Consider the following 27,444-nt stretch of genomic DNA (forward strand, 5'->3'; position numbering starts at 1 on the left):
TTGTAAAAACAGGAAAATCAATAGGGTTTTTCGTACGGATAAGTGCCCAGTGAACCGTACGTTTAGCTTTATATATTTTTCCGGGTGGGCGTTGTATTGTTTTTTCGGAAGTGTTAGACCTGTAAGAGAAAAATTTAAATGGTTGGGAAAGGCCATGGGATGTAGAAATATTTTTTTCACATTTACTTCCTTGTAAAAACAGGTAAATCAATAGGGTTTTTCGTACGGATAAGTACCCAGTGAACCGTACGTTTAGCTTTATATATTGTTCCGGGTGGGCGTTGTATTGTTTTTTCGGAAGTGTTAGACCTGTAAGAGAAAAATTTAAATGGTTGGGAAAGGCCATGGGATGTAGAAATATTTTTTCACATTTTACTTCCTTGTAAAAACAGGAAAATCAATAGGGATTTTCGTACGGATAAGTACCCAGTGAACCGTTCGTTTAGCTTTATATATTGTTCCGGGTGGGCGTTGTTTTGGTTTTTCGGAAGTGTTAGACCTGTAAGAGAAAAATTTAAATGGTTGGGAAAGGCCATGGGATGTAGAAATATTTTTTTCACATTTACTTCCTTGTAAAAACAGGTAAATCAATAGGGTTTTTCGTACGGATAAGTGCCCAGTGAACCGTACGTTTAGCTTTATATATTGTTCCGGGTGGGCGTTGTATTGTTTTTTTGGAAGTGTTAGACCTGTAAGAGAAAAATTTAAATGGTTGGGAAAGGCCATGGGATGTAGAAATATTTTTTTCACATTTACTTCCTTGTAAAAAGAGGAAAATCAATAGGGATTTTCGTACGGATAAGTACCCAGTGAACCGTTCGTTTAGCTTTATATATTGTTCCGGGTGGGCGTTGTTTTGGTTTTTCGGAAGTGTTAGACCTGTAAGAGAAAAATTTAAATGGTTGGGAAAGGCCATGGGATGTAGAAATATTTTTTTCACATTTACTTCCTTGTAAAAACAGGTAAATCGATAGGGTTTTTCATACGGATAAGTACCCAGTGAACGGTTCGTTTAGCTTTATATATTGTTCCGGGTGGGCGTTGTATTGGTTTTTCAGAAGTGTTAGACCTGTAAGAGAAAAATTTAAATGGTTGGGAAAGGCCATGGGATGTAGAAATATTTTTTTCACATTTTATTTCCTTTTAAAAACAGGTAAATCAGTAGGGTTTTTCGTACGGATAAGTACCCAGTGAACGGTTCGTTTAGCTTTATATATTGTTCCGGGTGGGCGTTGTATTGGTTTTTCAGATGTGTTAGACCTGTAAGAGAAAAATTAGAATGGTTGGGAAAGGCCATGGGATGTAGAAATATTTTTTTCACATTTACTTCCTTGTAAAAACAGGTAAATCAATAGGGTTTTTCGTACGGATAAGTACCCAGTGAACCGTACGTTTAGCTTTATATATTGTTCCGGGTGGGCGTTGTATTGTTTTTTCGGAAGTGTGAGACTTGTAAGAGAAAAATTTAAATGGTTGGGAAAGGCCATGGGATGTAGAAATATTTTTTTCACATTTTATTTCCTTGTAAAAACAGGTAAATTAATAGGGATTTTCGTACGGATAAGTACCCAGTGAACCGTTCGTTTAGCTTTATATATTGTTCCGGGTGGGCGTTGTTTTGCTTTTTCGGAAGTGTTAGACCTGTAAGAGAAAAATTTAAATGGTTGGGAAAGGCCATGGGATGTAGAAATATTTTTTCACATTTTACTTCCTTGTAAAAACAGGAAAATCGATAGGGATTTTCATACGGATAAGTACCCAGTGAACGGTTCGTTTAGCTTTATATATTGTTCCGGGTGGGCGTTGTATTGGTTTTTCGGAAGTGTTAGACCTGTAAGAGAAAAATTTAAATGGTTGGGAAAGGCCATGGGATGTAGAAATATTTTTTTCACATTTACTTCCTTGTAAAAACAGGTAAATCAATAGGGTTTTTCGTACGGATAAGTGCCCAGTGAACCGTACGTTTAGCTTTATATATTGTTCCGGGTGGGCGTTGTATTGTTTTTTCGGAAGTGTTAGACCTGTAAGAGAAAAATTTAAATGGTTGGGAAAGGCCATGGGATGTAGAAATATTTTTTTCACATTTTACTTCCTTGTAAAAACAGGAAAATCAATAGGGATTTTCGTACGGATAAGTACCCAGTGAACCGTTCGTTTAGCTTTATATATTGTTCCGGGTGGGCGTTGTTTTGGTTTTTCGGAAGTGTTAGACCTGTAAGAGAAAAATTTAAATGGTTGGGAAAGGCCATGGGATGTAGAAATATTTTTTTCACATTTTATTTCCTTGTAAAAACAGGTAAATCAATAGGGTTTTTCGTACGGATAAGTGCCCAGTGAACGGTTCGTTTAGCTTTATATATTGTTCCGGGTGGGCGTTGTTTTGGTTTTTAGGAAGTGTTAGACCTGTAAGAGAAAAATTTAAATGGTTGGGAAAGGCCATGGGATGTAGAAATATTTTTTTCACATATACTTCCTTGTAAAAACAGGTAAATCGATAGGGATTTTCATACGGATAAGTACACAGTGAACGGTTCGTTTATCTTTATATATTCTTCCGGGTGGGCGTTGTATTGGTTTTTCTGAAGTGTTAGACCTGTAAGAGAAAAATTTAAATGGTTGGGAAAGGCCATGGGATGTAGAAATATTTTTTTCACATTTACTTCCTTGTAAAAACAGGTAAATAAATAGGGTTTTTCGTACGGATAAGTACCCAGTGAACGGTTCGTTTAGCTTTATATATTGTTCCGGGTGGGCGTTGTATTGGTTTTTTGGAAGTGTTAGACCTGTAAGAGAAAAATTTAAATGGTTGGGAAAGGCCATGGGATGTAGAAATATTTTTTTCACATTTACTTCCTTGTAAAAACAGGTAAATCAATAGGGTTTTTCGTACGGATAACTGCCCAGTGAACCGTACGTTTAGCTTTATATATTGTTCCGGGTGGGCGTTGTATTGTTTTTTCGGAAGTGTTAGACCTGTAAGAGAAAAATTTAAATGGTTGGGAAAGGCCATGGGATGTAGAAATATTTTTTTCACATTTTACTTCCTTGTAAAAACAGGAAAATCAATAGGGATTTTCGTACGGATAAGTACCCAGTGAACCGTTCGTTTAGCTTTATATATTGTTCCGGGTGGGCGTTGTTTTGGTTTTTCGGAAGTGTTAGACCTGTAAGAGAAAAATTTAAATGGTTGGGAAAGGCCATGGGATGTAGAAATATTTTTTTCACATTTTATTTCCTTGTAAAAACAGGTAAATCAATAGGGTTTTTCGTACGGATAAGTGCCCAGTGAACGGTTCGTTTAGCTTTATATATTGTTCCGGGTGGGCGTTGTTTTGGTTTTTAGGAAGTGTTAGACCTGTAAGAGAAAAATTTAAATGGTTGGGAAAGGCCATGGGATGTAGAAATATTTTTTTCACATATACTTCCTTGTAAAAACAGGTAAATCGATAGGGATTTTCATACGGATAAGTACACAGTGAACGGTTCGTTTATCTTTATATATTCTTCCGGGTGGGCGTTGTATTGGTTTTTCTGAAGTGTTAGACCTGTAAGAGAAAAATTTAAATGGTTGGGAAAGGCCATGGGATGTAGAAATATTTTTTTCACATTTACTTCCTTGTAAAAACAGGTAAATCAATAGGGTTTTTCGTACGGATAAGTGCCCAGTGAACCGTACGTTTAGATTTATATATTGTTCCGGGTGGGCGTTGTTTTGGTTTTTCGGAAGTGTTAGACCTGTAAGAGAAAAATTTAAATGGTTGGGAAAGGCCATGGGATGTAGAAATATTTTTTTCACATTTTAATTCCTTGTAAAAACAGGAAAATCGATAGGGATTTTCATACGGATAAGTACCCAGTGAACGGTTCGTTTATCTTTATATATTCTTCCGGGTGGGCGTTGTATTGGTTTTTCGGAAGTGTTAGACCTGTAAGAGAAAAATTTAAATGGTTGGGAAAGGCCATGGGATGTAGAAATATTTTTTTCACATTTTACTTCCTTGTAAAAACAGGAAAATCAATAGGGTTTTTCGTACGGATAAGTGCCCAGTGAACGGTTCGTTTAGCTTTATATATTGTTCCGGGTGGGCGTTGTTTTGGTTTTTAGGAAGTGTTAGACCTGTAAGAGAAAAATTTAAATGGTTGGGAAAGGCCATGGGATGTAGAAATATTTTTTTCACATATACTTCCTTGTAAAAACAGGTAAATCAATAGGGTTTTTCGTACGGATAAGTACCCAGTGAACGGTTCGTTTAGCTTTATATATTGTTCCGGGTGGGCGTTGTATTGGTTTTTCGGAAGTGTTAGACGTGTAAGAGAAAAATTTAAATGGTTGGGAAAGGCCATGGGATGTAGAAATATTTTTTTCACATTTTACTTCCTTGTAAAAACAGGAAAATCAATAGGGTTTTTCGTACGGATAAGTGCCCAGTGAACGGTTCGTTTAGCTTTATATATTGTTCCGGGTGGGCGTTGTTTTGGTTTTTAGGAAGTGTTAGACCTGTAAGAGAAAAATTTAAATGGTTGGGAAAGGCCATGGGATGTAGAAATATTTTTTTCACATATACTTCCTTGTAAAAACAGGTAAATCAATAGGGTTTTTCGTACGGATAAGTACCCAGTGAACGGTTCGTTTAGCTTTATATATTGTTCCGGGTGGGCGTTGTATTGGTTTTTCAGAAGTGTTAGACCTGTAAGAGAAAAATTTAAATGGTTGGGAAAGGCCATGGGATGTAGAAATATTTTTTTCACATTTTATTTCCTTTTAAAAACAGGTAAATCAATAGGGATTTTCGTACGGATACGTACCCAGTGAACGGTTCGTTTAGCTTTATATATTGTTCTGGGTGGGCGTTGTATTGGTTTTTTGGAAGTGTTAGACCTGTAAGAGAAAAATTTAAATGGTTGGGAAAGGCCATGGGATGTAGAAATATTTTTTTCACATTTACTTCCTTGTAAAAACAGGTAAATCAATAGGGTTTTTCGTACGGATAAGTACCCAGTGAACGGTTCGTTTAGCTTTTTATATATTTTTCCGGGTGGGCGTTGAATTGGTTTTTCAGAAGTGTTAGACCTGTAAGAGAAAAATTTAAATGGTTGGGAAAGGCCATGAGATGTAGAAATATTTTTTTCACATTTTATTTCCTTGTAAAAACAGGTAAATCAATAGGGTTTTTCGTACGGATAAGTGCCCAGTGAACGGTTCGTTTAGCTTTATATATTGTTCCGGGTGGGCGTTGTTTTGGTTTTTAGGAAGTGTTAGACCTGTAAGAGAAAAATTTAAATGGTTGGGAAAGGCCATGGGATGTAGAAATATTTTTTTCACATATACTTCCTTGTAAAAACAGGTAAATCGATAGGGATTTTCATACGGATAAGTACACAGTGAACGGTTCGTTTATCTTTATATATTCTTCCGGGTGGGCGTTGTATTGGTTTTTCTGAAGTGTTAGACCTGTAAGAGAAAAATGTAAATGGTTGGGAAAGGCCATGGGATGTAGAAATATTTTTTTCACATTTACTTCCTTGTAAAAACAGGTAAATCAATAGGGTTTTTCGTACGGATAAGTGCCCAGTGAACCGTACGTTTAGCTTTATATATTGTTCCGGGTGGGCGTTGTTTTGGTTTTTCGGAAGTGTTAGACCTGTAAGAGAAAAATTTAAATGGTTGGGAAAGGCCATGGGATGTAGAAATATTTTTTTCACATTTTAATTCCTTGTAAAAACAGGAAAATCGATAGGGATTTTCATACGGATAAGTACCCAGTGAACGGTTCGTTTATCTTTATTTATTCTTCCGGGTGGGCGTTGTATTGGTTTTTCGGAAGTGTTAGACATGTAAGAGAAAAATTTAAATGGTTGGGAAAGGCCATGGGATGTAGAAATATTTTTTTCACATTTTACTTCCTTGTAAAAACAGGAAAATCAATAGGGTTTTTCGTACGGATAAGTGCCCAGTGAACGGTTCGTTTAGCTTTATATATTGTTCCGGGTGGGCGTTGTTTTGGTTTTTAGGAAGTGTTAGACCTGTAAGAGAAAAATTTAAATGGTTGGGAAAGGCCATGGGATGTAGAAATATTTTTTTCACATATACTTCCTTGTAAAAACAGGTAAATCAATAGGGTTTTTCGTACGGATAAGTACCCAGTGAACGGTTCGTTTAGCTTTATATATTGTTCCGGGTGGGCGTTGTATTGGTTTTTCGGAAGTGTTAGACGTGTAAGAGAAAAATTTAAATGGTTGGGAAAGGCCATGGGATGTAGAAATATTTTTTTCACATTTACTTCCTTGTAAAAACAGGTAAATCAATAGGGTTTTTCGTACGGATAAGTACCCAGTGAACGGTTCGTTTAGCTTTATATATTGTTCCGGGTGGGCGTTGTATTGGTTTTTCAGAAGTGTTAGACCTGTAAGAGAAAAATTTAAATGGTTGGGAAAGGCCATGGGATGTAGAAATATTTTTTTCACATTTTATTTCCTTTTAAAAACAGGTAAATCAATAGGGATTTTCGTACGGATACGTACCCAGTGAACGGTTCGTTTAGCTTTATATATTGTTCTGGGTGGGCGTTGTATTGGTTTTTTGGAAGTGTTAGACCTGTAAGAGAAAAATTTAAATGGTTGGGAAAGGCCATGGGATGTAGAAATATTTTTTTCACGTTTACTTCCTTGTAAAAACAGGTAAATCAATAGGGTTTTTCGTACGGATAAGTACCCAGTGAACGGTTCGTTTAGCTTTTTATATATTTTTCCGGGTGGGCGTTGAATTGGTTTTTCAGAAGTGTTAGACCTGTAAGAGAAAAATTTAAATGGTTGGGAAAGGCCATGAGATGTAGAAATATTCTTTTCACATTTTATTTCCTTGTAAAAACAGGTAAATCAATAGGGTTTTTCGTACGGATAAGTGCCCAGTGAACGGTTTGTTTAGCTTTATACATTGTTCCGGGTGGGCGTTGTATTGTTTTTTCGGAAGTGTTAGACCTGTAAGAGAAAAATTTAAATGGTTGGGAAAGGCCATGGGATGTAGAAATATTTTTTTCACATTTTACTTCCTTGTAAGAACAGGAAAATCGATAGGGATTTTCATATGGATAAGTACCCAGTGAACGGTTCGTTTATCTTTATATATTCTTCCGGGTGGGCGTTGTATTGGTTTTTCTGAAGTGTTAGACCTGTAAGAAAAAAATTTAAATGGTTGGGAAAGGCCATGGGATGTAGAAATATTTTTTTCACATTTACTTCCTTGTAAAAACAGGTAAATCAATAGGGTTTTTCGTACGGATAAGTACCCAGTGAACCGTTCGTTTAGCTTTATATATTGTTCCGGGTGGGCGTTGTATTGTTTTTTCGGAAGTGTTAGACCTGTAAGAGAAAAATTTAAATGGTTGGGAAAGGCCATGAGATGTAGAAATATTCTTTTCACATTTTATTTCCTTGTAAAAACAGGTAAATCAATAGGGTTTTTCGTACGGATAAGTGCCCAGTGAACGGTTCGTTTAGCTTTATATATTGTTCCGGGTGGGCGTTGTTTTGGTTTTTAGGAAGTGTTAGACCTGTAAGAGAAAAATTTAAATGGTTGGGAAAGGCCATGGGATGTAGAAATATTTTTTTCACATTTTACTTCCTTATAAAAACAGGAAAATCAATAGGGATTTTCGTACGGATATGTACCCAGTGAACGGTTCGTTTAGCTTTATATATTGTTCCGGGTGGGCGTTGAATTGGTATTTCGGAAGCGTTAGACCTGTAAGAAAAAAATTTAAATGGTTGGGAAAGGCCATGAGATGTAGAAATATTTTTTTCACATTTTATTTCCTTGTAAAAACAGGTAAATCAATAGGGTTTTTCGTACAGATAAGTGCCCAGTGAACGGTTTGTTTAGCTTTATACATTGTTCCGGGTGGGCGTTGTATTGTTCTTTCAGAAGTGTTAGACCTGTAAGAGAAAAATTTAAATGGTTGGGAAAGGCCATGGGATGTAGAAATATTTTTTTCACATTTTACTTCCTTGTAAAAACAGGAAAATCGATAGGGATTTTCATACGGATAAGTACCCAGTGAACGGTTTGTTTAGCTTTATACATTGTTCCGGGTGGGCGTTGTATTGTTTTTTCGGAAGTGTTAGACCTGTAAGAGAAAAATTTAAATGGTTGGGAAAGGCCATGGGATGTAGAAATATTTTTTTCACATTTTACTTCCTTGTAAAAACAGGAAAATCGATAGGGATTTTCATACGGATAAGTACCCAGTGAACGGTTCGTTTATCTTTATATATTCTTCCGGGTGGGCGTTGTATTGGTTTTTCTGAAGTGTTAGACCTGTAAGAGAAAAATTTAAATGGTTGGGAAAGGCCATGGGATGTAGAAATATTTTTTTCACATTTACTTCCTTGTAAAAACAGGTAAATCAATAGGATTTTTCGTACGGATAAGTACCCAGTGAACTGTTCGTTTAGCTTTATATATTGTTCTGGGTGGGCGTTGTATTGTTTTTTCGGAAGTGTTAGACCTGTAAGAGAAAAATTTAAATGGTTGGGAAAGGCCATGGGATGTAGAAATATTTTTTTCACATTTTACTTCCTTGTAAATACAGGAAAATCAATAGGGATTTTCGTACGGATAAGTACCCAGTGAACCGTTCGTTTAGCTTTATTTATTGTTCCGGGTGGGCGTTGTTTTGGTTTTTCGGAAGTGTTAGACCTGTAAGAGAAAAATTTAAATGGTTGGGAAAGGCCATGGGATGTAGAAATATTTTTTTCACATTTTATTTCCTTGTAAAAACAGGTAAATCAATAGGGTTTTTCGTACGGATAAGTGCCCAGTGAACGGTTCGTTTAGCTTTATATATTGTTCCGGGTGGGCGTTGTTTTGGTTTTTAGGAAGTGTTAGACCTGTAAGAGAAAAATTTAAATGGTTGGGAAAGGCCATGGGATGTAGAAATATTTTTTTCACATTTTACTTCCTTATAAAAACAGGAAAATCAATAGGGATTTTCGTACGGATATGTACCCAGTGAACGGTTCGTTTAGCTTTATATATTGTTCCGGGTGGGCGTTGTATTGGTATTTCGGAAGCGTTAGACCTGTAAGAAAAAAATTTAAATGGTTGGGAAAGGCCATGAGATGTAGAAATATTTTTTTCACATTTTATTTCCTTGTAAAAACAGGTAAATCAATAGGGTTTTTCGTACGGATAAGTGCCCAGTGAACCGTACGTTTAGCTTTATATATTGTTCCGGGTGGGCGTTGTTTTGGTTTTTCGGAAGTGTTAGACCTGTAAGAGAAAAATTTAAATGGTTGGGAAAGGCCATGGGATGTAGAAATATTTTTTTCACATTTTAATTCCTTGTAAAAACAGGAAAATCGATAGGGATTTTCATACGGATAAGTACCCAGTGAACGGTTCGTTTATCTTTATATATTCTTCCGGGTGGGCGTTGTATTGGTTTTTCGGAAGTGTTAGACCTGTAAGAGAAAAATTTAAATGGTTGGGAAAGGCCATGGGATGTAGAAATATTTTTTTCACATTTTACTTCCTTGTAAAAACAGGAAAATCAATAGGGTTTTTCGTACGGATAAGTGCCCAGTGAACGGTTCGTTTAGCTTTATATATTGTTCCGGGTGGGCGTTGTTTTGGTTTTTAGGAAGTGTTAGACCTGTAAGAGAAAAATTTAAATGGTTGGGAAAGGCCATGGGATGTAGAAATATTTTTTTCACATATACTTCCTTGTAAAAACAGGTAAATCGATAGGGATTTTCATACGGATAAGTACACAGTGAACGGTTCGTTTATCTTTATATATTCTTCCGGGTGGGCGTTGTATTGGTTTTTCTGAAGTGTTAGACCTGTAAGAGAAAAATGTAAATGGTTGGGAAAGGCCATGGGATGTAGAAATATTTTTTTCACATTTACTTCCTTGTAAAAACAGGTAAATCAATAGGGTTTTTCGTACGGATAAGTGCCCAGTGAACCGTACGTTTAGCTTTATATATTGTTCCGGGTGGGCGTTGTTTTGGTTTTTCGGAAGTGTTAGACCTGTAAGAGAAAAATTTAAATGGTTGGGAAAGGCCATGGGATGTAGAAATATTTTTTTCACATTTTAATTCCTTGTAAAAACAGGAAAATCGATAGGGATTTTCATACGGATAAGTACCCAGTGAACGGTTCGTTTATCTTTATTTATTCTTCCGGGTGGGCGTTGTATTGGTTTTTCGGAAGTGTTAGACATGTAAGAGAAAAATTTAAATGGTTGGGAAAGGCCATGGGATGTAGAAATATTTTTTTCACATTTTACTTCCTTGTAAAAACAGGAAAATCAATAGGGTTTTTCGTACGGATAAGTGCCCAGTGAACGGTTCGTTTAGCTTTATATATTGTTCCGGGTGGGCGTTGTTTTGGTTTTTAGGAAGTGTTAGACCTGTAAGAGAAAAATTTAAATGGTTGGGAAAGGCCATGGGATGTAGAAATATTTTTTTCACATATACTTCCTTGTAAAAACAGGTAAATCAATAGGGTTTTTCGTACGGATAAGTACCCAGTGAACGGTTCGTTTAGCTTTATATATTGTTCCGGGTGGGCGTTGTATTGGTTTTTCGGAAGTGTTAGACGTGTAAGAGAAAAATTTAAATGGTTGGGAAAGGCCATGGGATGTAGAAATATTTTTTTCACATTTACTTCCTTGTAAAAACAGGTAAATCAATAGGGTTTTTCGTACGGATAAGTACCCAGTGAACGGTTCGTTTAGCTTTATATATTGTTCCGGGTGGGCGTTGTATTGGTTTTTCAGAAGTGTTAGACCTGTAAGAGAAAAATTTAAATGGTTGGGAAAGGCCATGGGATGTAGAAATATTTTTTTCACATTTTATTTCCTTTTAAAAACAGGTAAATCAATAGGGATTTTCGTACGGATACGTACCCAGTGAACGGTTCGTTTAGCTTTATATATTGTTCTGGGTGGGCGTTGTATTGGTTTTTTGGAAGTGTTAGACCTGTAAGAGAAAAATTTAAATGGTTGGGAAAGGCCATGGGATGTAGAAATATTTTTTTCACGTTTACTTCCTTGTAAAAACAGGTAAATCAATAGGGTTTTTCGTACGGATAAGTACCCAGTGAACGGTTCGTTTAGCTTTTTATATATTTTTCCGGGTGGGCGTTGAATTGGTTTTTCAGAAGTGTTAGACCTGTAAGAGAAAAATTTAAATGGTTGGGAAAGGCCATGAGATGTAGAAATATTCTTTTCACATTTTATTTCCTTGTAAAAACAGGTAAATCAATAGGGTTTTTCGTACGGATAAGTGCCCAGTGAACGGTTTGTTTAGCTTTATACATTGTTCCGGGTGGGCGTTGTATTGTTTTTTCGGAAGTGTTAGACCTGTAAGAGAAAAATTTAAATGGTTGGGAAAGGCCATGGGATGTAGAAATATTTTTTTCACATTTTACTTCCTTGTAAGAACAGGAAAATCGATAGGGATTTTCATATGGATAAGTACCCAGTGAACGGTTCGTTTATCTTTATATATTCTTCCGGGTGGGCGTTGTATTGGTTTTTCTGAAGTGTTAGACCTGTAAGAAAAAAATTTAAATGGTTGGGAAAGGCCATGGGATGTAGAAATATTTTTTTCACATTTACTTCCTTGTAAAAACAGGTAAATCAATAGGGTTTTTCGTACGGATAAGTACCCAGTGAACCGTTCGTTTAGCTTTATATATTGTTCCGGGTGGGCGTTGTATTGTTTTTTCGGAAGTGTTAGACCTGTAAGAGAAAAATTTAAATGGTTGGGAAAGGCCATGAGATGTAGAAATATTCTTTTCACATTTTATTTCCTTGTAAAAACAGGTAAATCAATAGGGTTTTTCGTACGGATAAGTGCCCAGTGAACGGTTCGTTTAGCTTTATATATTGTTCCGGGTGGGCGTTGTTTTGGTTTTTAGGAAGTGTTAGACCTGTAAGAGAAAAATTTAAATGGTTGGGAAAGGCCATGGGATGTAGAAATATTTTTTTCACATTTTACTTCCTTATAAAAACAGGAAAATCAATAGGGATTTTCGTACGGATATGTACCCAGTGAACGGTTCGTTTAGCTTTATATATTGTTCCGGGTGGGCGTTGAATTGGTATTTCGGAAGCGTTAGACCTGTAAGAAAAAAATTTAAATGGTTGGGAAAGGCCATGAGATGTAGAAATATTTTTTTCACATTTTATTTCCTTGTAAAAACAGGTAAATCAATAGGGTTTTTCGTACAGATAAGTGCCCAGTGAACGGTTTGTTTAGCTTTATACATTGTTCCGGGTGGGCGTTGTATTGTTCTTTCAGAAGTGTTAGACCTGTAAGAGAAAAATTTAAATGGTTGGGAAAGGCCATGGGATGTAGAAATATTTTTTTCACATTTTACTTCCTTGTAAAAACAGGAAAATCGATAGGGATTTTCATACGGATAAGTACCCAGTGAACGGTTTGTTTAGCTTTATACATTGTTCCGGGTGGGCGTTGTATTGTTTTTTCGGAAGTGTTAGACCTGTAAGAGAAAAATTTAAATGGTTGGGAAAGGCCATGGGATGTAGAAATATTTTTTTCACATTTTACTTCCTTGTAAAAACAGGAAAATCGATAGGGATTTTCATACGGATAAGTACCCAGTGAACGGTTCGTTTATCTTTATATATTCTTCCGGGTGGGCGTTGTATTGGTTTTTCTGAAGTGTTAGACCTGTAAGAGAAAAATTTAAATGGTTGGGAAAGGCCATGGGATGTAGAAATATTTTTTTCACATTTACTTCCTTGTAAAAACAGGTAAATCAATAGGATTTTTCGTACGGATAAGTACCCAGTGAACTGTTCGTTTAGCTTTATATATTGTTCTGGGTGGGCGTTGTATTGTTTTTTCGGAAGTGTTAGACCTGTAAGAGAAAAATTTAAATGGTTGGGAAAGGCCATGGGATGTAGAAATATTTTTTTCACATTTTACTTCCTTGTAAATACAGGAAAATCAATAGGGATTTTCGTACGGATAAGTACCCAGTGAACCGTTCGTTTAGCTTTATTTATTGTTCCGGGTGGGCGTTGTTTTGGTTTTTCGGAAGTGTTAGACCTGTAAGAGAAAAATTTAAATGGTTGGGAAAGGCCATGGGATGTAGAAATATTTTTTTCACATTTTATTTCCTTGTAAAAACAGGTAAATCAATAGGGTTTTTCGTACGGATAAGTGCCCAGTGAACGGTTCGTTTAGCTTTATATATTGTTCCGGGTGGGCGTTGTTTTGGTTTTTAGGAAGTGTTAGACCTGTAAGAGAAAAATTTAAATGGTTGGGAAAGGCCATGGGATGTAGAAATATTTTTTTCACATTTTACTTCCTTATAAAAACAGGAAAATCAATAGGGATTTTCGTACGGATATGTACCCAGTGAACGGTTCGTTTAGCTTTATATATTGTTCCGGGTGGGCGTTGTATTGGTATTTCGGAAGCGTTAGACCTGTAAGAAAAAAATTTAAATGGTTGGGAAAGGCCATGAGATGTAGAAATATTTTTTTCACATTTTATTTCCTTGTAAAAACAGGTAAATCAATAGGGTTTTTCGTACGGATAAGTGCCCAGTGAACCGTACGTTTAGCTTTATATATTGTTCCGGGTGGGCGTTGTTTTGGTTTTTCGGAAGTGTTAGACCTGTAAGAGAAAAATTTAAATGGTTGGGAAAGGCCATGGGATGTAGAAATATTTTTTTCACATTTTAATTCCTTGTAAAAACAGGAAAATCGATAGGGATTTTCATACGGATAAGTACCCAGTGAACGGTTCGTTTATCTTTATATATTCTTCCGGGTGGGCGTTGTATTGGTTTTTCGGAAGTGTTAGACCTGTAAGAGAAAAATTTAAATGGTTGGGAAAGGCCATGGGATGTAGAAATATTTTTTTCACATTTTACTTCCTTGTAAAAACAGGAAAATCAATAGGGTTTTTCGTACGGATAAGTGCCCAGTGAACGGTTCGTTTAGCTTTATATATTGTTCCGGGTGGGCGTTGTTTTGGTTTTTAGGAAGTGTTAGACCTGTAAGAGAAAAATTTAAATGGTTGGGAAAGGCCATGGGATGTAGAAATATTTTTTTCACATATACTTCCTTGTAAAAACAGGTAAATCAATAGGGTTTTTCGTACGGATAAGTACCCAGTGAACGGTTCGTTTAGCTTTATATATTGTTCCGGGTGGGCGTTGTATTGGTTTTTCGGAAGTGTTAGACGTGTAAGAGAAAAATTTAAATGGTTGGGAAAGGCCATGGGATGTAGAAATATTTTTTTCACATTTTACTTCCTTGTAAAAACAGGAAAATCAATAGGGTTTTTCGTACGGATAAGTGCCCAGTGAACGGTTCGTTTAGCTTTATATATTGTTCCGGGTGGGCGTTGTTTTGGTTTTTAGGAAGTGTTAGACCTGTAAGAGAAAAATTTAAATGGTTGGGAAAGGCCATGGGATGTAGAAATATTTTTTTCACATATACTTCCTTGTAAAAACAGGTAAATCAATAGGGTTTTTCGTACGGATAAGTACCCAGTGAACGGTTCGTTTAGCTTTATATATTGTTCCGGGTGGGCGTTGTATTGGTTTTTCAGAAGTGTTAGACCTGTAAGAGAAAAATTTAAATGGTTGGGAAAGGCCATGGGATGTAGAAATATTTTTTTCACATTTTATTTCCTTTTAAAAACAGGTAAATCAATAGGGATTTTCGTACGGATACGTACCCAGTGAACGGTTCGTTTAGCTTTATATATTGTTCTGGGTGGGCGTTGTATTGGTTTTTTGGAAGTGTTAGACCTGTAAGAGAAAAATTTAAATGGTTGGGAAAGGCCATGGGATGTAGAAATATTTTTTTCACATTTACTTCCTTGTAAAAACAGGTAAATCAATAGGGTTTTTCGTACGGATAAGTACCCAGTGAACGGTTCGTTTAGCTTTTTATATATTTTTCCGGGTGGGCGTTGAATTGGTTTTTCAGAAGTGTTAGACCTGTAAGAGAAAAATTTAAATGGTTGGGAAAGGCCATGAGATGTAGAAATATTTTTTTCACATTTTATTTCCTTGTAAAAACAGGTAAATCAATAGGGTTTTTCGTACGGATAAGTGCCCAGTGAACGGTTCGTTTAGCTTTATATATTGTTCCGGGTGGGCGTTGTTTTGGTTTTTAGGAAGTGTTAGACCTGTAAGAGAAAAATTTAAATGGTTGGGAAAGGCCATGGGATGTAGAAATATTTTTTTCACATATACTTCCTTGTAAAAACAGGTAAATCGATAGGGATTTTCATACGGATAAGTACACAGTGAACGGTTCGTTTATCTTTATATATTCTTCCGGGTGGGCGTTGTATTGGTTTTTCTGAAGTGTTAGACCTGTAAGAGAAAAATGTAAATGGTTGGGAAAGGCCATGGGATGTAGAAATATTTTTTTCACATTTACTTCCTTGTAAAAACAGGTAAATCAATAGGGTTTTTCGTACGGATAAGTGCCCAGTGAACCGTACGTTTAGCTTTATATATTGTTCCGGGTGGGCGTTGTTTTGGTTTTTCGGAAGTGTTAGACCTGTAAGAGAAAAATTTAAATGGTTGGGAAAGGCCATGGGATGTAGAAATATTTTTTTCACATTTTAATTCCTTGTAAAAACAGGAAAATCGATAGGGATTTTCATACGGATAAGGACCCAGTGAACGGTTCGTTTATCTTTATTTATTCTTCCGGGTGGGCGTTGTATTGGTTTTTCGGAAGTGTTAGACATGTAAGAGAAAAATTTAAATGGTTGGGAAAGGCCATGGGATGTAGAAATATTTTTTTCACATTTTACTTCCTTGTAAAAACAAGAAAATCAATAGGGTTTTTCGTACGGATAAGTGCCCAGTGAACGGTTCGTTTAGCTTTATATATTGTTCCGGGTGGGCGTTGTTTTGGTTTTTAGGAAGTGTTAGACCTGTAAGAGAAAAATTTAAATGGTTGGGAAAGGCCATGGGATGTAGAAATATTTTTTTCACATATACTTCCTTGTAAAAACAGGTAAATCAATAGGGATTTTCGTACGGATACGTACCCAGTGAACGGTTCGTTTAGCTTTATATATTGTTCTGGGTGGGCGTTGTATTGGTTTTTTGGAAGTGTTAGACCTGTAAGAGAAAAATTTAAATGGTTGGGAAAGGCCATGGGATGTAGAAATATTTTTTTCACGTTTACTTCCTTGTAAAAACAGGTAAATCAATAGGGTTTTTCGTACGGATAAGTACCCAGTGAACGGTTCGTTTAGCTTTTTATATATTTTTCCGGGTGGGCGTTGAATTGGTTTTTCAGAAGTGTTAGACCTGTAAGAGAAAAATTTAAATGGTTGGGAAAGGCCATGAGATGTAGAAATATTCTTTTCACATTTTATTTCCTTGTAAAAACAGGTAAATCAATAGGGTTTTTCGTACGGATAAGTACCCAGTGAACGGTTCGTTTAGCTTTATATATTGTTCCGGGTGGGCGTTGAATTGGTTTTTCAGAAGTGTTAGACCTGTAAGAGAAAAATTTAAATGGTTGGGAAAGGCCATGAGATGTAGAAATATTCTTTTCACATTTTATTTCCTTGTAAAAACAGGTAAATCAATAGGGTTTTTCGTACGGATAAGTGCCCAGTGAACGGTTTGTTTAGCTTTATACATTGTTCCGGGTGGGCGTTGTATTGTTTTTTCGGAAGTGTTAGACCTGTAAGAGAAAAATTTAAATGGTTGGGAAAGGCCATGGGATGTAGAAATATTTTTTTCACATTTTACTTCCTTGTAAGAACAGGAAAATCGATAGGGATTTTCATATGGATAAGTACCCAGTGAACGGTTCGTTTATCTTTATATATTCTTCCGGGTGGGCGTTGTATTGGTTTTTCTGAAGTGTTAGACCTGTAAGAAAAAAATTTAAATGGTTGGGAAAGGCCATGGGATGTAGAAATATTTTTTTCACATTTACTTCCTTGTAAAAACAGGTAAATCAATAGGGTTTTTCGTACGGATAAGTACCCAGTGAACCGTTCGTTTAGCTTTATATATTGTTCCGGGTGGGCGTTGTATTGTTTTTTCGGAAGTGTTAGACCTGTAAGAGAAAAATTTAAATGGTTGGGAAAGGCCATGAGATGTAGAAATATTCTTTTCACATTTACTTCCTTGTAAAAACAGGTAAATCAATAGGGTTTTTCGTACGGATAAGTACCCAGTGAACGGTTCGTTTAGCTTTATATATTGTTCCGGGTGGGCGTTGTATTGGTTTTTCAGAAGTGTTAGACCTGTAAGAGAAAAATTTAAATGGTTGGGAAAGGCCATGGGATGTAGAAATATTTTTTTCACATTTTATTTCCTTTTAAAAAGAGGTAAATCAATAGGGATTTTCGTACGGATAAGTACCCAGTGAACGGTTCGTTTAGCTTTATATATTGTTCTGGGTGGGCGTTGTATTGGTTTTTTGGAAGTGTTAGACCTGTAAGAGAAAAATTTAAATGGTTGGGAAAGGCCATGGGATGTAGAAATATTTTTTTCACGTTTACTTCCTTGTAAAAACAGGTAAATCAATAGGGTTTTTCGTACGGATAAGTACCCAGTGAACGGTTCGTTTAGCTTTAAATATTGTTCTGGGTGGGCGTTGTATTGGTTTTTTGGAAGTGTTAGACCTGTAAGAGAAAAATTTAAATGGTTGGGAAAGGCCATGGGATGTAGAAATATTTTTTTCACGTTTACTTCTTTGTAAAAACAGGTAAATCAATAGGGTTTTTCGTACGGATAAGTACCCAGTGAACGGTTCGTTTAGCTTTATATATTGTTCCGGGTGGGCGTTGAATTGGTTTTTCAGAAGTGTTAGACCTGTAAGAGAAAAATTTAAATGGTTGGGAAAGGCCATGAGATGTAGAAATATTCTTTTCACATTTTATTTCCTTGTAAAAACAGGTAAATCAATATGGTTTTTCGTACGGATAAGTGCCCAGTGAACGGTTCGTTTATCTTTATATATTCTTCCGGGTGGGCGTTGTATTGGTTTTTCTGAAGTGTTAGACCTGTAAGAGAAAAATTTAAATGGTTGGGAAAGGCCATGGGATGTAGAAATATTTTTTTCACATTTTACTTCCTTGTAAAAACAGGAAAATCAATAGGGATTTTCGTACGGATAAGTACCCAGTGAACCGTTCGTTTAGCTTTATATATTGTTCCGGGTGGGCGTTGTTTTGGTTTTTCGGAAGTGTTAGACCTGTAAGAGAAAAATTTAAATGGTTGGGAAAGGCCATGGGATGTAGAAATATTTTTTTCATATTTTATTTCCTTGTAAAAACATGTAAATCAATAGGGTTTTTCGTACGGATAAGTGCCCAGTGAACGGTTCGTATAGCTTTATATATTGTTCCGGGTGGGCGTTGTTTTGGTTTTTAGGAAGTGTTAGACTTGTAAGAGAAAAATTTAAATGGTTGGGAAAGGCCATGGGATGTAGAAATATTTTTTTCACATATACTTCCTTGTAAAAACAGGTAAATCAATAGGGTTTTTCGTACGGATAAGTACGCAGTGAACGGTTCGTTTAGCTTTATATATTGTTCCGGGTGGGCGTTGTTTTGGTTTTTCGGAAGTGTTAGACCTGTAAGAGAAAAATTTAAATGGTTGGGAAAGGCCATGGGATGTAGAAATATTTTTTTCACATTTACTTCCTTGTAAAAACAGGTAAATCAATAGGGTTTTTCGTACGGATAAGTGCCCAGTGAACCGTACGTTTAGCTTTATATATTGTTCCGGGTGGGCGTTGTATTGTTTTTTCGGAAGTGTTAGACCTGTAAGAGAAAAATTTAAATGGTTGGGAAAGGCCATGGGATGTAGAAATATTTTTTTCACATTTTACTTCCTTGTAAAAACAGGAAAATCAATAGGGATTTTCGTACGGATAAGTACCCAGTGAACCGTTCGTTTAGCTTTATATATTGTTCCGGGTGGGCGTTGTTTTGGTTTTTCAGAAGTGTTAGACATGTAAGAGAAAAATTTAAATGGTTGGGAAAGGCCATGGGATTTAGAAATATTTTTTTCACATTTTACTTCCTTGTAAAAACAGGAAAATCGATAGGGATTTTCATACGGATAAGTACCCAGTGAACGGTTCGTTTATCTTTATATATTCTTCCGGGTGGGCGTTGTATTGGTTTTTCGGAAGTTTTAGACCTGTAAGAGAAAAATTTAAATGGTTGGGAAAGGCCATGGGATGTAGAAATATTTTTTTCACATTTTATTTCCTTGTAAAAACAGGAAAATCAATAGGGATTTTCGTACGGATAAGTACCCAGTGAACCGTTCGTTTAGCTTTATATATTGTTCCGGGTGGGCGTTGTATTGGTTTTTTGGAAGTGTTAGACCTGTAAGAGAAAAATTTAAATGGTTGGGAAAGGCCATGGGATGTAGAAATATTTTTTTCAAGTTTACTTCCTTGTAAAAACAGGTAAATCAATAGGGTTTTTCGTACGGATAAGTACCCAGTGAACGGTTCGTTTAGCTTTATATATTGTTCTGGGTGGGCGTTGTATTGGTTTTTTGGAATTGTTAGACCTGTAAGAGAAAAATTTAAATGGTTGGGAAAGGCCATGGGATGTAGAAATATTTTTTTCACGTTTACTTCTTTGTAAAAACAGGTAAATCAATAGGGTTTTTCGTACGGATAAGTACCCAGTGAACGGTTCGTTTAGCTTTATATATTGTTCCGGGTGGGCGTTGAATTGGTTTTTCAGAAGTGTTAGACCTGTAAGAGAAAAATTTAAATGGTTGGGAAAGGCCATGGGATATAGAAATATTTTTTTCACATTTTACTTCCTTGTAAAAACAGGAAAATCAATAGGGATTTTCGTACGGATAAGTACCCAGTGAACCGTTCGTTTAGCTTTATATATTGTTCCGGGTGGGCGTTGTTTTGGTTTTTCGGAAATGTTAGACCTGTAAGAGAAAAATTTAAATGGTTGGGAAAGGCCATGGGATGTAGAAATATTTTTTTCACATTTTACTTCCTTGTAAAAACAGGAAAATCAATAGGGATTTTCGTACGGATAAGTACCCAGTGAACCGTTCGTTTAGCTTTATATATTGTTCCGGGTGGGCGTTGTTTTGGTTTTTCAGAAGTGTTAGACATGTAAGAGAAAAATTTAAATGGTTGGGAAAGGCCATGGGATTTAGAAATATTTTTTTCACATTTTACTTCCTTGTAAAAACAGGAAAATCGATAGGGATTTTCATACGGATAAGTACCCAGTGAACGGTTCGTTTATCTTTATATATTCTTCCGGGTGGGCGTTGTATTGGTTTTTCGGAAGTTTTAGACCTGTAAGAGAAAAATTTAAATGGTTGGGAAAGGCCATGGGATGTAGAAATATTTTTTTCACATTTTACTTCCTTGTAAAAACAGGAAAATCAATAGGGATTTTCGTACGGATAAGTACCCAGTGAACCGTTCGTTTAGCTTTATATATTGTTCCGGGTGGGCGTTGTATTGGTTTTTTGGAAGTGTTAGACCTGTAAGAGAAAAATTTAAATGGTTGGGAAAGGCCATGGGATGTAGAAATATTTTTTTCACGTTTACTTCTTTGTAAAAACAGGTAAATCAATAGGGTTTTTCGTACGGATAAGTACCCAGTGAACGGTTCGTTTAGCTTTATATATTGTTCCGGGTGGGCGTTGAATTGGTTTTTCAGAAGTGTTAGACCTGTAAGAGAAAAATTTAAATGGTTGGGAAAGGCCATGGGATGTAGAAATATTTTTTTCACATTTTACTTCCTTGTAAAAACAGGAACATCAATAGGGATTTTCGTACGGATAAGTACCCAGTGAACCGTTCGTTTAGCTTTATATATTGTTCCGGGTGGGCGTTGTTTTGGTTTTTCGGAAGTGTTAGACCTGTAAGAGAAAAATTTAAATGGTTGGGAAAGGCCATGGGATGTAGAAATATTTTTTTCATATTTTATTTCCTTGTAAAAACATGTAAATCAATAGGGTTTTTCGTACGGATAAGTGCCCAGTGAACGGTTCGTATAGCTTTATATATTGTTCCGGGTGGGCGTTGTTTTGGTTTTTAGGAAGTGTTAGACCTGTAAGAGAAAAATTTAAATGGTTGGGAAAGGCCATGGGATGTAGAAATATTTTTTTCACATATACTTCCTTGTAAAAACAGGTAAATCAATAGGGTTTTTCGTACGGATAAGTACGCAGTGAACGGTTCGTTTAGCTTTATATATTGTTCCGGGTGGGCGTTGTTTTGGTTTTTCGGAAGTGTTAGACCTGTAAGAGAAAAATTTAAATGGTTGGGAAAGGCCATGGGATGTAGAAATATTTTTTTCACATTTTACTTCCTTGTAAAAACAGGAACATCAATAGGGATTTTCGTACGGATAAGTACCCAGTGAACCGTTCGTTTAGCTTTATATATTGTTCCGGGTGGGCGTTGTTTTGGTTTTTCGGAAGTGTTAGACCTGTAAGAGAAAAATTTAAATGGTTGGGAAAGGCCATGGGATGTAGAAATATTTTTTTCATATTTTATTTCCTTGTAAAAACATGTAAATCAATAGGGTTTTTCGTACGGATAAGTGCCCAGTGAACGGTTCGTATAGCTTTATATATTGTTCCGGGTGGGCGTTGTTTTGGTTTTTAGGAAGTGTTAGACCTGTAAGAGAAAAATTTAAATGGTTGGGAAAGGCCATGGGATGTAGAAATATTTTTTTCACATATACTTCCTTGTAAAAACAGGTAAATCAATAGGGTTTTTCGTACGGATAAGTACGCAGTGAACGGTTCGTTTAGCTTTATATATTGTTCCGGGTGGGCGTTGTTTTGGTTTTTCGGAAGTGTTAGACCTGTAAGAGAAAAATTTAAATGGTTGGGAAAGGCCATGGGATGTAGAAATATTTTTTTCACATTTACTTCCTTGTAAAAACAGGTGAATCAATAGGGTTTTTCGTACGGATAAGTGCCCAGTGAACCGTACGTTTAGCTTTATATATTGTTCCGGGTGGGCGTTGTATTGTTTTTTCGGAAGTGTTAGACCTGTAAGAGAAAAATTTAAATGGTTGGGAAAGGCCATGGGATGTAGAAATATTTTTTTCACATTTTACTTCCTTGTAAAAACAGGAAAATCAATAGGGATTTTCGTACGGATAAGTACCCAGTGAACCGTTCGTTTAGCTTTATATATTGTTCCGGGTGGGCGTTGTTTTGGTTTTTCAGAAGTGTTAGACATGTAAGAGAAAAATTTAAATGGTTGGGAAAGGCCATGGGATGTAGAAATATTTTTTTCACATTTACTTCCTTGTAAAAACAGGTAAATCAATAGGGTTTTTCGTACGGATAAGTACCCAGTGAACGGTTCGTTTAGCTTTATATATTGTTCCGGGTGGGCGTTGTATTGGTTTTTCAGAAGTGTTAGACCTGTAAGAGAAAAATTTAAATGGTTGGGAAAGGCCATGGGATGTAGAAATATTTTTTTCACATTTTATTTCCTTTTAAAAAGAGGTAAATCAATAGGGATTTTCGTACGGATAAGTACCCAGTGAACGGTTCGTTTAGCTTTATATATTGTTCTGGGTGGGCGTTGTATTGGTTTTTTGGAAGTGTTAGACCTGTAAGAGAAAAATTTAAATGGTTGGGAAAGGCCATGGGATGTAGAAATATTTTTTTCACGTTTACTTCCTTGTAAAAACAGGTAAATCAATAGGGTTTTTCGTACGGATAAGTACCCAGTGAACGGTTCGTTTAGCTTTATATATTGTTCTGGGTGGGCGTTGTATTGGTTTTTTGGAAGTGTTAGACCTGTAAGAGAAAAATTTAAATGGTTGGGAAAGGCCATGGGATGTAGAAATATTTTTTTCACGTTTACTTCTTTGTAAAAACAGGTAAATCAATAGGGTTTTTCGTACGGATAAGTACCCAGTGAACGGTTCGTTTAGCTTTATATATTGTTCCGGGTGGGCGTTGAATTGGTTTTTCAGAAGTGTTAGACCTGTAAGAGAAAAATTTAAATGGTTGGGAAAGGCCATGAGATGTAGAAATATTCTTTTCACATTTTATTTCCTTGTAAAAACAGGTAAATCAATATGGTTTTTCGTACGGATAAGTGCCCAGTGAACGGTTCGTTTATCTTTATATATTCTTCCGGGTGGGCGTTGTATTGGTTTTTCTGAAGTGTTAGACCTGTAAGAGAAAAATTTAAATGGTTGGGAAAGGCCATGGGATGTAGAAATATTTTTTTCACATTTTACTTCCTTGTAAAAACAGGAAAATCAATAGGGATTTTCGTACGGATAAGTACCCAGTGAACCGTTCGTTTAGCTTTATATATTGTTCCGGGTGGGCGTTGTTTTGGTTTTTCGGAAGTGTTAGACCTGTAAGAGAAAAATTTAAATGGTTGGGAAAGGCCATGGGATGTAGAAATATTTTTTTCATATTTTATTTCCTTGTAAAAACATGTAAATCAATAGGGTTTTTCGTACGGATAAGTGCCCAGTGAACGGTTCGTATAGCTTTATATATTGTTCCGGGTGGGCGTTGTTTTGGTTTTTAGGAAGTGTTAGACTTGTAAGAGAAAAATTTAAATGGTTGGGAAAGGCCATGGGATGTAGAAATATTTTTTTCACATATACTTCCTTGTAAAAACAGGTAAATCAATAGGGATTTTCGTACGGATAAGTACGCAGTGAACGGTTCGTTTAGCTTTATATATTGTTCCGGGTGGGCGTTGTTTTGGTTTTTCGGAAGTGTTAGACCTGTAAGAGAAAAATTTAAATGGTTGGGAAAGGCCATGGGATGTAGAAATATTTTTTTCACATTTACTTCCTTGTAAAAACAGGTAAATCAATAGGGTTTTTCGTACGGATAAGTGCCCAGTGAACCGTACGTTTAGCTTTATATATTCTTCCGGGTGGGCGTTGTATTGGTTTTTCGGAAGTTTTAGACCTGTAAGAGAAAAATTTAAATGGTTGGGAAAGGCCATGGGATGTAGAAATATTTTTTTCACATTTTACTTCCTTGTAAAAACAGGAAAATCAATAGGGATTTTCGTACGGATAAGTACCCAGTGAACCGTTCGTTTAGCTTTATATATTGTTCCGGGTGGGCGTTGTATTGGTTTTTTGGAAGTGTTAGACCTGTAAGAGAAAAATTTAAATGGTTGGGAAAGGCCATGGGATGTAGAAATATTTTTTTCAAGTTTACTTCCTTGTAAAAACAGGTAAATCAATAGGGTTTTTCGTACGGATAAGTACCCAGTGAACGGTTCGTTTAGCTTTATATATTGTTCTGGGTGGGCGTTGTATTGGTTTTTTGGAATTGTTAGACCTGTAAGAGAAAAATTTAAATGGTTGGGAAAGGCCATGGGATGTAGAAATATTTTTTTCACGTTTACTTCTTTGTAAAAACAGGTAAATCAATAGGGTTTTTCGTACGGATAAGTACCCAGTGAACGGTTCGTTTAGCTTTATATATTGTTCCGGGTGGGCGTTGAATTGGTTTTTCAGAAGTGTTAGACCTGTAAGAGAAAAATTTAAATGGTTGGGAAAGGCCATGGGATGTAGAAATATTTTTTTCACATTTTACTTCCTTGTAAAAACAGGAAAATCAATAGGGATTTTCGTACGGATAAGTACCCAGTGAACCGTTCGTTTAGCTTTATATATTGTTCCGGGTGGGCGTTGTTTTGGTTTTTCGGAAATGTTAGACCTGTAAGAGAAAAATTTAAATGGTTGGGAAAGGCCATGGGATGTAGAAATATTTTTTTCATATTTTATTTCCTTGTAAAAACATGTAAATCAATAGGGTTTTTCGTACGGATAAGTGCCCAGTGAACGGTTCGTATAGCTTTATATATTGTTCCGGGTGGGCGTTGTTTTGGTTTTTAGGAAGTGTTAGACCTGTAAGAGAAAAATTTAAATGGTTGGGAAAGGCCATGGGATGTAGAAATATTTTTTTCACATATACTTCCTTGTAAAAACAGGTAAATCAATAGGGTTTTTCGTACGGATAAGTACGCAGTGAACGGTTCGTTTAGCTTTATATATTGTTCCGGGTGGGCGTTGTTTTGGTTTTTCGGAAGTGTTAGACCTGTAAGAGAAAAATTTAAATGGTTGGGAAAGGCCATGGGATGTAGAAATATTTTTTTCACATTTACTTCCTTGTAAAAACAGGTGAATCAATAGGGTTTTTCGTACGGATAAGTGCCCAGTGAACCGTACGTTTAGCTTTATATATTGTTCCGGGTGGGCGTTGTATTGTTTTTTCGGAAGTGTTAGACCTGTAAGAGAAAAATTTAAATGGTTGGGAAAGGCCATGGGATGTAGAAATATTTTTTTCACATTTTACTTCCTTGTAAAAACAGGAAAATCAATAGGGATTTTCGTACGGATAAGTACCCAGTGAACCGTTCGTTTAGCTTTATATATTGTTCCGGGTGGGCGTTGTTTTGGTTTTTCAGAAGTGTTAGACATGTAAGAGAAAAATTTAAATGGTTGGGAAAGGCCATGGGATGTAGAAATATTTTTTTCACATTTACTTCCTTGTAAAAACAGGTAAATCAATAGGGTTTTTCGTACGGATAAGTACCCAGTGAACGGTTCGTTTAGCTTTATATATTGTTCCGGGTGGGCGTTGTATTGGTTTTTCAGAAGTGTTAGACCTGTAAGAGAAAAATTTAAATGGTTGGGAAAGGCCATGGGATGTAGAAATATTTTTTTCACATTTTATTTCCTTTTAAAAAGAGGTAAATCAATAGGGATTTTCGTACGGATAAGTACCCAGTGAACGGTTCGTTTAGCTTTATATATTGTTCTGGGTGGGCGTTGTATTGGTTTTTTGGAAGTGTTAGACCTGTAAGAGAAAAATTTAAATGGTTGGGAAAGGCCATGGGATGTAGAAATATTTTTTTCACGTTTACTTCCTTGTAAAAACAGGTAAATCAATAGGGTTTTTCGTACGGATAAGTACCCAGTGAACGGTTCGTTTAGCTTTATATATTGTTCTGGGTGGGCGTTGTATTGGTTTTTTGGAAGTGTTAGACCTGTAAGAGAAAAATTTAAATGGTTGGGAAAGGCCATGGGATGTAGAAATATTTTTTTCACGTTTACTTCTTTGTAAAAACAGGTAAATCAATAGGGTTTTTCGTACGGATAAGTACCCAGTGAACGGTTCGTTTAGCTTTATATATTGTTCCGGGTGTGCGTTGAATTGGTTTTTCAGAAGTGTTAGACCTGTAAGAGAAAAATTTAAATGGTTGGGAAAGGCCATGAGATGTAGAAATATTCTTTTCACATTTTATTTCCTTGTAAAAACAGGTAAATCAATATGGTTTTTCGTACGGATAAGTGCCCAGTGAACGGTTCGTTTATCTTTATATATTCTTCCGGGTGGGCGTTGTATTGGTTTTTCTGAAGTGTTAGACCTGTAAGAGAAAAATTTAAATGGTTGGGAAAGGCCATGGGATGTAGAAATATTTTTTTCACATTTTACTTCCTTGTAAAAACAGGAAAATCAATAGGGATTTTCGTACGGATAAGTACCCAGTGAACCGTTCGTTTAGCTTTATATATTGTTCCGGGTGGGCGTTGTTTTGGTTTTTCGGAAGTGTTAGACCTGTAAGAGAAAAATTTAAATGGTTGGGAAAGGCCATGGGATGTAGAAATATTTTTTTCATATTTTATTTCCTTGTAAAAACATGTAAATCAATAGGGTTTTTCGTACGGATAAGTGCCCAGTGAACGGTTCGTATAGCTTTATATATTGTTCCGGGTGGGCGTTGTTTTGGTTTTTAGGAAGTGTTAGACTTGTAAGAGAAAAATTTAAATGGTTGGGAAAGGCCATGGGATGTAGAAATATTTTTTTCACATATACTTCCTTGTAAAAACAGGTAAATCAATAGGGTTTTTCGTACGGATAAGTACGCAGTGAACGGTTCGTTTAGCTTTATATATTGTTCCGGGTGGGCGTTGTTTTGGTTTTTCGGAAGTGTTAGACCTGTAAGAGAAAAATTTAAATGGTTGGGAAAGGCCATGGGATGTAGAAATATTTTTTTCAAGTTTACTTCCTTGTAAAAACAGGTAAATCAATAGGGTTTTTCGTACGGATAAGTACCCAGTGAACGGTTCGTTTAGCTTTATATATTGTTCTGGGTGGGCGTTGTATTGGTTTTTTGGAATTGTTAGACCTGTAAGAGAAAAATTTAAATGGTTGGGAAAGGCCATGGGATGTAGAAATATTTTTTTCACGTTTACTTCTTTGTAAAAACAGGTAAATCAATAGGGTTTTTCGTACGGATAAGTACCCAGTGAACGGTTCGTTTAGCTTTATATATTGTTCCGGGTGGGCGTTGAATTGGTTTTTCAGAAGTGTTAGACCTGTAAGAGAAAAATTTAAATGGTTGGGAAAGGCCATGGGATGTAGAAATATTTTTTTCACATTTT

This window comes from Paroedura picta, chromosome 1 (genome assembly GCF_049243985.1).
Source record: "Paroedura picta isolate Pp20150507F chromosome 1, Ppicta_v3.0, whole genome shotgun sequence".
In the NCBI taxonomy this organism is placed as follows: domain Eukaryota; kingdom Metazoa; phylum Chordata; class Lepidosauria; order Squamata; family Gekkonidae; genus Paroedura; species Paroedura picta.